Source organism: Dipodomys spectabilis, unplaced genomic scaffold, assembly GCF_019054845.1.
Source record: "Dipodomys spectabilis isolate Male_0828 unplaced genomic scaffold, ASM1905484v1 ptg000045l, whole genome shotgun sequence".
In the NCBI taxonomy this organism is placed as follows: domain Eukaryota; kingdom Metazoa; phylum Chordata; class Mammalia; order Rodentia; family Heteromyidae; genus Dipodomys; species Dipodomys spectabilis.
Window position 1 is genome coordinate 8935883 of NW_024870722.1, and position 13335 is coordinate 8949217.

Below are 13335 nucleotides of genomic sequence, written 5' to 3' on the forward strand. Positions count from 1 at the left end.
TTTTTAAAGACAGCCAGAAGTAAATGGATAAAGAAGCGTGTAATGTCTAAAAGATATGAATCTCACCATGTTAATTGAAATGAGCTAGTATTGTCTCTCAGTTTTCTACATTTAGACCTGCTTTTAGTTTGAGTCTCTGAGACTTGTATATTCAGTGGCATATTCAGTTGTATATTCTCAGGACAGACAGACCACCCTGCCAACACTTCCATGTTTCTGTTACTTCAAAGCTCTTCAAATCCCATCATTAGAGATTTTCATGGAGCTTCCTTTATCTCATTAGAATAGAAGAAAACAATACCATTGGTGATTGACTCACTCTCCAGCCTGAAATGTTGGGGCTAAGAATTTCAACGTTTCCATCGCACAGTTGTTTCTTCTGGGAATCACCACTCCTCAACATGGAGCTGTAGACTTAACACTGATGTGGTTGAGAGGTTGCTCAATATGAATAATATACAGTGCTCCTTTTTACCTCTGTTGCTTAGAAAATTCCAAGGATGTTAGGAGCTCTTCTGCTAGAATCTGGAAATGAAGACTCTCCGTATTTTCTATATTACAGTATCATAGGAGTGATAAAATGGTAAGAGTCCCCCAGGGATCCAACACAAAGGCAGACATCTCATTCCGTGGCAGTGTGGCACATACCAGTGTAAAAAGAGGCCTGGATGGTTAACATGGTGCCACACCAAACACACTCAGCTCTCCTCCCTCGAACCCTTCGTTCTATGTCACTCTCTAAAATTAATACAGGGCACGGTTCATAATATACCACCCCAAATGCTTTAAGTTGATGGAATTTGAGAACACAGCTGAAGCAAGGAGATCACTGTCACTATTTTTCCCTTTCTTGCCCTGAGAAGCAAGTATTCTGTGACCTTCCCTTGAAATGGATCCTAAGGTCCTCACTTGAGAGGTGTCCACCTATACTCAGAAGAAAGGGATGTTCTCTCTGAATATTGGAGATCACAGAGAGGAATCTGAAAACTCTGGCTTTGATGAATATCCTCTATCCAGCTCCTCACCATTAGTTTGCCATGGCTGTCCACTTCTTTCTTAAACCTAGATAAAAATGTAATTGTAACCCCTCTGTACAGTATGTTCACAAATAAAATAAAATAAAAAAAATTAAAAAATATATATATGTTTCCCTGTTTTGTAGAATCTCCTGTGACACAAAATACTAGTGACAGCAGCAGTAGCAGCAGCAACAGCAGCACCAATAAAGCCATCTTTATGTGTCTACTTTTCTCTTATTAACCTGCATTTTGTTATAGCGACTTCAGTCAGAAAATATATTGTATCAAAGTATGACTCTAGAATATACCAGGATTCTAGACTATACTGAGAACTTTGAGTTAAAAGAAACTGGAAGACCTAGAAGTTATCACATCACCAAGGCATTTCCAAACTTCACGTATTTCCTTCTTATCCCATGCTCAGGAATTTCTCTAAAGTTCCCTTGTAGTACTGATGGAAGCTCTTCCCAAACAAATGCAAGTGTTTTGAACTTCTTCCCTCATAATCTCATTAACAAAGTCATCATCTGTTTACATTAAATCTGTCATCTACTCTTCTGAAGACTCCCACTTGGGGAAATTTTATCTGTATAATAAGAATATATTCATGTATAATGTGATTATATCCTTTACCTACTTGAAACTTGCAGCTTTTGCTTGGAGCTGTGAGAAACTTTTCCTGGACTGTCCTTCAGGGCCATTCATTTCTTGTGAAAATAATTAATTGCATCTCTAAAATTGCCTAGTGTTCCCCATCTCCATTTCCCTCTGACCTGAAGGATATATGCCAGCCTCAACCATCTGCCCCTGTTTGAGTTCCATATTTTGTGTCTTCTGTGCACATACACTACAGCTATCAACAACTTCATGTGTTTCTTCTTCAGCTTTTCTGTCTATTGTCAGTTTGTTTCATCAGGCTCAACTATGAATGTTTGAAGGGAAAAGTATTTTTATCATTATAAAATTAAGATCTAAGGAGTATAGGCTCAAAAACAAATTAGATATTTTAATATTAATATATACTTATCTCAGATCATCCAAACATCTAGATTTAACCAACTATCCTGTGTTTCTCCTCCTGTTTCTTCCTCCACTCCTGGCATATGAGGAAATTTTGTCTAGTTTGTGAGTAAGACGACTTTAACTTGCATTATTGAGTATACTTTCAAGACTACTGCCTATTATTAGTTCTATTCCTCCCCAAAAAACTAGACTTTCGCAACAAGAATTGACTCCATTTATCTTTTCCTTTTAGCCCTGTGATAGGTTATATCTTTTCTCAAGCAATGAATTAGACATGAAAACCCACACCAGCTGAATAACTGAGGCAAAGATCAAGGAATACTATCTAATATTTCAAAATATTATCTTGTGGTAGCTAAAAATATGGTTTAGAGATCAATGGAGGAGTGATAGGAATTGAAATGCACTTGTTCACTACTGCCAACTGTCTTGGCTTTCCAGACAGGAGAGAAGTAATGCATAGGAAAAATAACAAGCCAACATCATGAGCAGAGAGGATCTTAAAAAATTCTGTTTCTTGTCTTGATTGCTACTGTTCCAAAGTTTGAAGTTAGGTTCATTTCTTTGGTTAAATGCATCTATTAACTTTTAAGCTGAGGAATAAGTCACAAAGAAGCATGCTTTGTTGTATTAGTATATTATCAGTGGAGTATCAAACAGAGTGAGAAAGACAAATGGTTATTGTGTCAGGACTAAAAGTATCATGTTCAAATTCTGACTCTCTCACTAATGCTTGAATTCTACATTAATGCTTTTTATGCCTCATTTAAAAGTTGTACTGAAGTGGATTGAGTTTTCAGGACATATATTCTAGTTTTTATAATGAATCAAGTAATAATTGGCTAGGTTTGATGTATAAGAGAAAATAGAAGATCGAGATGCTGGAAATCTGGGGGAAATTCACCCCTTTGAGAAGTATCTTGGGTGATCCCATGTAGACAAAGGTTAGGAGGTTAAGTAGAATATTCTTCAACAAATAAATATTCCTTATTTAGCATTTTTCTTAAGGCTGACTTGTTTACATTTCTTTTTTAGCACCAGCCAGGCTTACTTGTTCATTCATCACATGTTTATATAGTCTTATCCTTCCAAGTCCTGGTCCAACCTTCAAGGAGCTCATTCTTGACTTTCAGGAATCAAGTTAAGTGAAACCAGCTAAATCCTCCCACTCACCACTTTGATTTCATCTGGACTGACTCCTAAGAGAATCAGCCTGAACAGTTTGATGTAGTTTATATTTCTGACATAACACTCTACCCAGCAGGGGCTGTGGTCTTGCTGCTTTAGGTACATATTAGAAAGTGCCCACATCAATTTCTAGAACATCCATTATAGGATCCCAAGTCCCAAAGGAGTTGTATTATATGGTGCTTTTGATATTAACAGATTAGTATGCTAGAAATTACTTGGGCATTTTAAATTATAGTTTTAAAAAGGTGGCAGTGGACAAGATGAAAATATTTGACTTCTATTACACCAAATCTTTTTTTGTTGTTGCTGCTGTTGCTTTTGTTATATAAAGTTTTGACAAAAAGAGAGTAATCCTGAGAGAGAGAGAGAGAGAGAGAGAGAGAGAGAGAGAGAGAGAGAGAATGAGAATGAATATACATCCTTATTTGGAAATGAGTGTTCACTTAAAGGCCAATATATTACATTTCCTCTACCCATTTCACATTCCTGTGAGACTTCTAGAGCTAAGAGGCTGTAGATAGGTAGTTTTGATGGTATTTTAAGAGGTGTTCAATAATATGTATGGTCTGAGTGGTAAGGCTTAATTAGCTTCAATTAAATCCAAATGTAAGAAACAGCTTCTATATGTCTGGCACTGTGCTGCATGCCTAAGTTGTGGAAAAATTAAGAGCCATTGAAAGTTAAGGATGAAAAAGGAACTTAGAGAACAGTTGACTTCCTGGCTGCCAGGCTTTCTCATCAACGACTCCTTTCATTATTTTCTTTCTCCCATGCATTCCATTGGAATATTTGGTTTATGGAACCAAATTCCTTAATGAGATGTTATTTTTATATTAAAGAAAATAGTTCTACCAATCTGGGCTTCTGATCACATGCACAGACACTCCCCTTCTCCCCCCCACCCCCACCCCCACGCCCTGGCCCTGGTTCCATAGTGCATGTTATTTCATTCTAAAGCTAGGGCATTTTAGTCTGTATCTACTGTGTTATCTGTTGTTTTCTCAGAGGTAAAGACAGATCTCAAGTGTGTTCTGTTATGTTAGTAACTACTCTGTCAACTCTTCATTTTAGAGGAGGGGTGGGGTTCTGTAAGAGATGGCTATATTTACAATCAAAAGTCATGGGTAGTTCCGGGAAGATGGCGGAGGAGAAGCTGGAATCTGAACAAGCTCTTGCATAGAAAACAGTTTCAGAGTTCCAGTGAACAGTCCCAAGCCAGAGAATCACACCAAGTGTGCCATCACAGGACAGAGAGTTAGTCAAGAGAGGGGAAGCCAAGCAGACACATCTGAGCAGCTGCCGCTGCGGCGGCAGGGTCGCAGCAGCGACCACCGCCGCGGAGGCATACCTGAGACGCAGTCCGGGACAAAGGAGCCAGACGCAGCGGACGAGCGGATTCTACTCAACACCAGCAAGAACCGACAAGGAGCGGACAACTTCATCCTGCACTTTGCAGACCAGAGACGACCCGGGATCCAAGACTCCGCGTGAGTAGAAGCCCCGCTTCCTCACTCCTCCTCTGGGAGCAGAGGAGGGAAGGCCACCCCTCCCCCCCCCAGCACCGGTGATCTCCATCTTGGATACCGACAAAGCTCGGAGGAGCGGCTAGCTCCAGCTCAGGCCTTGGAATAGAGCTAGTCATTTGGCAGTTCACGGGAACTTGGCGGCGAGGTGACCTCACAGACTCAGTTCCATCCAGGGAGGGGTCGCCCAGCTCAGGCACCAGCCATTGGAGTGGCTCTCCTCGCTGGGTGGCCAGAGCCAGAGGCTGCCCCTCCCTCTAGCAGCCACCACAATCAATTGAAAAACAGAAACCCTGAGAATGGCTCCAGGCTGGGTAGTGAGTTTTTTTTTCACAAAATAGCCCCAGGGAAAAGCTACTGTTCCTTGAAAGACCTCAACTCTACCCAGAACCTAGCCTCATCACTGCATCCCCCTCTTTTGTGATTCTCAAAGCAGATCACCCTCCCAGTAAACTAACCTGGGAGGGGGATCTCAAAATCTTGGGTAAAGCAGAGCATTTTTCTGCCTGTTCCAACAAACTGACTTAAGAAACCAATCAAGCCACAGGACCTCAAGCTGACCAGAGATTCCAGCCAGACTCTGGTTACAGACAAAAGGGAGATACAGGACTCTTCCCACCCCTCCCAAAAAAAAAAAAAAAAAAATCAAAGATCTTTTTTTTTTTTTTTTCTTCTTCTTCTTTTCTTTTTTTTCTTTTTCTTGTTTTGTTTTTTTTTCGTTTTTTGTTACCTTATATATATATAAAAAAAATTTTTTTTTTTGCTTTTCTAAAACTTTTATTAATCTTTAATTTTTGCCTCTTCTGAAAAAATAATTGTTTTCCATTAATTTTTTTTCTCCTCTTATAATTTTTATTTTAGGAATACGTGAATGTGTGTTTTCTTTTCTTTTCTTGTCTTCTTTCTCTTTTTCATTCATTCTTAATTATCTTTTTGTTTTTGTTTTTTTTTCTAGCTCTACTGAACTTCTGATCTTTTCTTCTCACTTTCCTATCCTTTCCAACTTTTCCTCTTTGTTCACCTTTATGTGACTTAACTCTTGTCCTGCACATCCTCAGATAAACCCGTAGTTAACCAGTAGACCCTATCCCCCATTGTGTACACACTTAATCCACAAACTTATTACTCAATTCAAAACCTCTGAGACTTAAATTCATTAATAACAGTACTACCTCTTTATACCTATATAATATTTTAAGCATTTTTTAAAAGTTTTTCTCATCTCCTCTATCTCCCTCCCTTTCTCTCAACATATTCATATCCCTCTATAAATAGATGGTCTTTTAATCTCTAAAATAACATTATTTTTTACGTCTCTATTTTTTTTCTGGTCTCTTTTCATTCCCCTTTCCCTTTCTTCCCTTTTCTCTCTCTCTCTACTTACATCCTACCCAACCTATTTCCTGCATTGTGATTAGGACATAGTTAACTCTCCCTGTGCCTTCCCACACCAATCTATTCCTATTTTTTACCCACATCCCTCCCTAACCCTAATAATTTCTGGTTTTCCAAATTCTTCTCTGCGGTTCAAAGTCCTTTAACATATAGTTGTTTGATGTCGAATAGATGTATCTGTTGAACTAGATTGTATCTGTAGACTATTGACTGTACAAATGCAAACTTTGGTTGATGGTTGCCTTAAGATAGTGTTCTAGCACAAAACTGGTGCTATCTTCATCTCAAATGGGCAGAGTAAGCCGGAAAAACACAAGAAAAATGGCAAATTCGGGTATCTCAATTCCCAATCCTGATAATCAGGGGTTAGAACAGATAATGAATAATCCAGAGGAGAGTTCCCAAACAGCTCTACAAACACTGCTGGCAAACATGATAAATGAAAAGTTTGACAACGTACAAAGGACTCTGTATGAGCGTGATAGGGAGAGAGAGGAGGCATCCCAGAAGTTTATACAGGAATATCATAAGCGTGAGGAAGCTACTCAAAAACTGATACAGGATTTGCGTGAACAACTTGAGAATACTCAAAGAGAAAGGGAGGAATGGCGTGAGCAGGCTGAGAACACTCAAAGAGATCTGCAGGAATCCCGCGAACAGGAGGAAGCTAATCAAAGAGTAATACAGGAATTGAGAGACCAGGTAGAGAACACACAAAGATCACTAAAGGCATTCATGGAATCCATTAACAAAGAGATGAAGGAAGTCAGGGAGACCACAAAGGGAATGCTGAATGGAACCCAACAGAAGGAATGGGAGCCCAAAGAAACCATAACCAATCAACTAAGTGATTTGAGGACAAACACTGAACACCAAATTAAGGAAGTAAAGAAATTCATACAAGACCTAAAACAGAGCTTCAACAAAGAACTTGAAGCCATCAAAGCTGACCAACTAGAAGGAAAAGAGATAAAAAACAAAGTAGAGAGTCTTGACAGCAGGTTAGAACATGCAGAAGATCGAATCTCAGGGATTGAAGACAGCCTAGATATTATAGAGAAAGAACATACAACCATCCAAGACAAGTCCAAGAAATATGATAGATCTATCCAACACCTGGAAGACACCATCAGAAGGCCTAATCTAAGGATAATGGGTGTAGAGGAGCACCTAGAAACAGAAGTTAATGGTCTAGGAAATCTGTTTAACAGGATCCTAGCAGAGAACTTCCCAAACATGCAAAAAGATAGGCCTGTCCAGATACAAGAAGCCTTTAGAACCCCAAATAGACCAGACCAGAATAGGACATCCCACCGTCACATAATAATCCACACAGGATCAACTCAGAACAAGGAAAAGATCCTTAAAGCTGTCAGAGAGAAAAGGGTAATCACTTATAAAGGGAAACCAATTAGAATCACCTCAGATTTCTCAGCAGAGACAATCAAAGCAAGAAGAGCCTGGAATGATGTATGCCATGCCCTAAAAACAAACAACTATCAACCAAGAATACTGTACCCAGCTAAACTCTCCTTCATAACTGAAGGCCAAATAAAAACCTTCCATAGCAAAGAAAAATTGAAACAATACATCTCCACCAAGCCAGCCCTACAAAAGATTCTTAAAGATGTCCTACACATAGAAAACCAACAAGACCGCAATAAAGGCCAAGAAACTGCACCCAAAATGAGAATCCAAGAACCATAGGAAGAACCCAGTTTTCGGAGCCCCCAAGAAGGTAGATAACATGGCAGGAACTCCCAAATACCTCTCAGTCCTATCTCTTAATGTTAACGGACTGAACTCTCCAATTAAGCGACATAGATTGTCTAGTTGGATTAAAAAACAAGACCCTTCTATCTGCTGCCTGCAGGAGTCACATCTTGCCCGTAAAAACAAACACATTTTCAATGTTAAAGGCTGGAACAAAATCTACCAAGCAAACGGACCGCATAAACAGGCGGGAGTTGCAATCCTAATATCAGATAAAATAGACTTCAAATTAAAATTCGTGAAAAGAGATAAAGAAGGTCGCTACATACTAATTAAAGGATCTCTCCTTCAGGAGGATATTACAATTCTAAATATCTATTCGCCAAACAATGGAGCACCCAAATTTATCAAAGAAACACTACTTTCCCTCAAATCCCATATAGATCCAAAGACATTAATCGTTGGGGATTTTAACACACCACTCTCCCCACTAGATAGATCAACTCGGCAAAAACTCAACAGAGAAACCGCAGATCTAAACAGCTGCATAGATCAACTAGACTTAACAGACATTTACCGAACATTTCACCCAGCAGCATCAGAATACACGTTTTTCTCAGCAGCACATGGAACGTTTTCTAAAATAGACCACATTTTAGGCCACAAAGCAAACTTGTCTAAATTCAGAAACATTGAAGTTATACCTTGCATTCTCTCTGACCACAAGGGAATAAAGTTAGAACTCAACACCAAAAGCCACCAAAGAAAGTCCGGTATCACATGGAGGCTGAACAACACACTGCTGAATCATGAGTGGGTCATGGAAGAGATTAGAAAGGAAATTCAAATGTTCATGCTATTCAACAAAAATGAACACACAAAATACCAGCTCCTCTGGGACACAGCAAAGGCAGTACTCAGAGGCAAGTTTATAGCTCTGAGCTCCTACATCAACAAATTGGAAAGATCTGAAACTAACAATTTAATGACACATCTAAACCTCCTTGAAAAAGAGCAGCAAGATAAACCCCAATCCAGTAGATGGAAAGAAATAATCAAAATTAAATCAGAATTAAATGAATTAGAATCCAAAAAAACTATAGAAAGAATCAACAAACAAAGAGTTGGTTCTTCGAAAAACTCAACAAAATTGACAGACCCTTAGCAAATCTTATCAGAAAAAGAAGAGAACACACCCAAATTAATAAACTCAGAGATGAGAATGGAAACATCACCACGGAAACAAGCAAGATTCAGAACATTATAAGGGAATACTTCTCAAAACTTTATGCTAATAAGTTTGAGAACTTGACAGAAATGGACCTCTTCCTAGCAAATATTGACATGCCAAAACTAAACCAAGACGAGGTAAACTATCTTAACAGGCCCATATCAAGCATTGAAATAGAAACAGCAATAAGAGACCTCCCAGCTAAGAAAAGTCCAGGACCAGATGGTTTTACAGCGGAATTTTACAAGGCCTTCAAAGCAGAGCTCACACCAATTCTCCTCCAACTCTTCAATGAAATTGAAAGAGAAAGCTCACTACCGAACACATTCTATGAAGCCATCATAACCCTCATCCCAAAACCAGGCAGGGACTCATCAAAGAAAGAGAACTATAGACCCATTTCTTTGATGAACATTGATGCAAAACTTCTCAACAAAATTTTGGCCAACCGACTTCAACAATTCATCCAAAAAATCATACACCACGATCAAACAGGATTCATTTCAGGGATGCAAAGCTGGTTCAATATACGCAAATCAATTAATATTATTCATCACATCAACAGGAGCAAGAATAAGAACCACATGGTTATCTCAATAGACGCAGAAAAAGCATTCGACAAGATCCAACACCCCTTTATGATGAAGGTTTTGAAAAAATTAGGAATCCATGGAACATTCCTCAATACAATAAAGGCTGTATATGACAAACCTACAGCCAGCATTATACTCAATGGTGAAAAACTAAAGCCATTTCCTCTTAACTCAGGAACAAGACAAGGATGCCCACTCTCTCCACTTCTCTTCAATCTAGTATTAGAATGCCTAGCTACAGCAATAAGACAAGATGCAGACATAAAGGGGATCCAAATAGGGAAAGAAGAAATAAAACTCTCCCTCTTTGCAGATGACATGATCTTGTATTTAAAGAATCCCATAGACTCCACTCCCAAATTACTCAAGCTGATTCAAAACTTTGGCAAAGTAGCAGGTTATAAAATTAACCCCCAAAAATCAATGGCTTTTCTGTATGCCAACAATGAGAAAAGTGTGGCTGAAATTAGGAAAGCAACTCCATTTGTAATAGCCCCACAAAAAATAAAATACCTAGGAATTAACTTAACTAAAGAAGTGAAGGACCTCTATGATGAAAACTTTAAAATCTTGAAAAAGGAAATCAACACAGAACTTAAAAAATGGCAAAACCTCCCATGCTCCTGGATTGGAAAGATTAACATCGTGAAAATGGCAATACTCCCCAAGGCTATCTACAAATTCAACGCAATACCTATCAAAATTCCACCCTCATTCTTCAAGGAAATAGAAGAGGCAATCCAAAAATTCATATGGAACAATAAAAGACCCCGAATAGCAAAAACGCTCCTCAACGGAAAGAACACTGCTGGAGGAATATCAGTACCAAATTTCAAACTCTACTATAAAGCCATAGTAATCAAAACAGCTTGGTATTGGCATAAGAACAGACCTCAGGACCAATGGAATAGAATTGAAAACCCAGAAATGAACCTACAGACCTATAGCCATCTAATCTTCGATAAGGGAGCTAAAACAATAGAATGGAAGACAGACAGCCTCTTCAGTAAATGGTGCTGGCAGAACTGGTTAACTACATGTAGAAAACTAAAGCTAGATCCTTATATATCACCCTGCACCAGAATCAACTCCAAATGGATCAAAGACCTTGAACTCAAAGCAGACACTCTGAAAACATTACAGGATGGAATAGGAGAAACCCTGGGTCTCCTTGGCACAGGCCGAAATTTTCTGAATAAAGACCCGGAAACACAACAAATCAAAGAAAGGCTGGACAAATGGGATTGTATAAGGTTGCAGAGCTTCTGCAGGGCAAATGACATAGCTAGCAAGATCAATAGAAAGCCCACGGACTGGGAGAAGATCTTTACTAGCCATACAACGGACAAGGGTCTCATATCTAAAATATACTTGGAACTCAAAAAATTAAACCACCCAACAACAAATCCTCAAAGAAACAACTGCCCAATAAGTAAGTGGGCGAAAGACTTAAAGAGAAGCTTCTCTGAAGAAGAAAGAAGGATGGCCAATAGACACATGAAGAAATGTTCAACATCCCTAGCCATAAAAGAAATGCAAATCAAAACAACATTGAGATATCACCTCACTCCAGTTAGAACAGCAAAAATCAAGAACTCTAACAACAACAGATGCTGGAGGGGATGTGGACAGAAAGGAACCTTACTTCATTGTTGGTGGGAATGTAAACTTGTTCAACCACTTTGGAAAGCAGTATGGAGGTTCCTCAAAAGACTCCACATAGAGCTCCCCAATGACCCAGCAATCCCACTTTTGGGCATTTACCCAAATGATCACAAACAAGGCCACACTAAAGCTACCAGCACAACTATGTTTATTGCAGCATTATTTACCATAGCTAAGACATGGAACCAACCCAGATGCCCCTCAGTAGATGAATGGATCAAGAAGATGTGGTATATATACACAATGGAATTCTATGCCTCCATCAGAAAGAATGACATTTCCCCATTTGTTAGGAAATGGAAAGGCTTGGAAAAAATTATATTAAGTGAAGTAAGCCAGGCCCAAAGAAACATAGGTCCCATGGTTTCCCTTATTTGCAATATCTAGTATAGGTATGAGTCAAGCGGAAAAAGTCAAATAATGTGATGTTAGGAAAACGAAACCTCAAATATGTATTTTAATGTTTTTGTTTCTTTCATGCATGTGTTTCTAACGCATTTATAATATTATCTCTTTGTTGCTTTGTATGTCCCTCCCCCACAGTGTAACCCCCGCTTTCACTATATTTGATGTCAGTATAACATGTGGAGGAGATGGGGACAAACAAGTCGTTTAAGGATTCAGGTGGACCTGTTGCAACAATGAGAAGTACAAAATGTCATGTCAAAACCAGCTTTACAATGTCGGGGGGGGGGGGGGGAGGGGGGGGTATGATTGGGTGGGAGGGAGGGGGGAGGCTGGGAAGGGAGGTGAAGGGTAAACAAAGGAGGAGGCTGCAATGCTTGGTAAGAAATGTATGCATTATCCTGCCCATGTAATTGTAACCCCTCTGTACAGTATGTTCTCAAATAAAATAAAATTAAATTAAAAAAAAAAAAAAAAAAAAAGTCATGGGTTTGATTTTTGGCCCTTCACAGTTTTACACTGGTTAAATGGAGATAGATAGATAGATAGATATAGATAGATAGTTACATGTGTGTATGTATATACACCAAGTAATCACCAGTGTGATTACTTTTGTATCCCTGTGATCAAAATACGAGGGAACAATTTAATAAGAGGAAGGAATTTTTAGCTCATGGTTTCAGTCCATATTCTTGGCTCCACTGATTTTTGTCACAGGCTTGTATGGAGTAAGATACAGCCTCCATGTAAATACTTTCAGTGCTATACTTCCTCTGGCTAGGACCTACCTCCTAAAGTTTCCACAACTTTGTGGAAAGAGCACACTATCAGCTAGGGACCAAGTATTCAACCTGGAAAGGCACATTTCACTTTTAAACCATTAAGAACCAGCCTCTTTCATACTAGAAAGAGCTAGTCTACTTCAAATATATGCTGAGGGCTGAATTGTATTCCGCTAAATTCATAAGCTAAAGTCCTAGCCCCATGCGTCTCAGACTATGATACTCTTTGTGACCAGGGTCTTTAAAATGTAGGTACACAAAGGTCATTTTTGTAGATCTTGGTCCAGTATGATTGGTGGTTTTCATAAGAAGAAAAAACTGAGTAAGTTCATAAGAAGATACAGGGAGGAAATGACCATGACATAACCACAAAGAGAAGCCCCAAAAGAAAGCATTCCTGCTGACACATTGGTCTTGGAATTCCAGCCTTCAGAACTATGAGAAAGTGAATTTTTGTAGTTTAAGACAATCTATGGCACTTTGCAATTTAAAATCTAATGTCATCCCCCTCCTCCCCCTCCTCCCCCTCCTCCCCCTCCTCCCCCTCCTCCCCCTCCTCCTCCTCCTCCTCCCTTCCCCCCCCTTCTCCTTCTCCTCCTCCTCCTTCCATATGCAGTGTGAAGCTGAAACTACCAAATGATTTGTGAGATCTTCCCTTGAAGAGTTTGTAAACTTTCTTGTAAGGCACAAAGAAAGACATTCATATGGAAAATAACATGTAACCAAGTAACCAATTAAGTATTGGTTACATTTGACTCCATAAACCTGTAGGGACCTTCCATTTTTGGAGCTTAT